Source organism: Athene noctua, unplaced genomic scaffold (genome assembly GCF_965140245.1).
Source record: "Athene noctua unplaced genomic scaffold, bAthNoc1.hap1.1 HAP1_HAP1_scaffold_154, whole genome shotgun sequence".
NCBI classification, from domain to species: Eukaryota; Metazoa; Chordata; class Aves; order Strigiformes; family Strigidae; genus Athene; species Athene noctua.
This window is the reverse complement of record NW_027437626.1, coordinates 269,299-270,000: the sequence shown is the minus strand read 5'-3', so window position 1 is coordinate 270,000 and position 702 is coordinate 269,299.

The window sequence follows — 702 nt, the reverse complement described above, 5'->3', positions numbered from 1 at the left end:
TTTTACCCTCCGCTCGTCCGAGATTGCAGCGCCTGTAATACAAGGCATGAAGCTGCAACCTCCCGCCCCGTGCCGTCGTCGTCTTTTCTGGGTTGCGATCGCAGCCACCACAGAAACGGGAAAAGAGAGATGAAAAGGAAAAATTAGTTGTTTTTTTTTTTTCTACAGCCGCCTCCCCCTGCGGTGCTCACGCCGCTGCCCTGCCCGGACCCGCTGGCCGCCGTGCGACCGCTGGCATCGACCGGTGTCTGCGTCCGCGTGGGGTCCCAGCACGGCCGGGTCTCTGGCCGGCATTCCCGCCACCCCCTCCCGGCAGCCCCCGCGCTCCCCGCCGCCTGCCCCTTGTGACGTCACAAGTAGCCGAGGAGGGGTAACAGGGCGCTTCCGGGCCCGGGCTCCCGAGCTGCCTGTGACGTCACGCCGTGCCCGAGCGGGCCCTGGCTTGAAGCAGGCGGCGGCTCGGGATGACACGGGCACCCGCGTAGCTCCAAGGCAGGGAGCAGGCCGTGGCCTGAGCCTCTCGCGGCGAAGTCACGCCTGGACTAGGACGTGATGGGCCTGGGCCGGGCCGTGGCTGGTGGGCTCTCACGCGAGGGGGTCTCCTGCAGCTTTCGAGCCGGTAGGCAGGCCAGCGGCGAGGCGAGGCCTGGCTTATGCAGCGCCCCTCGTGATCTCACCTTCAACTGGGGAGGCGACGGGGCC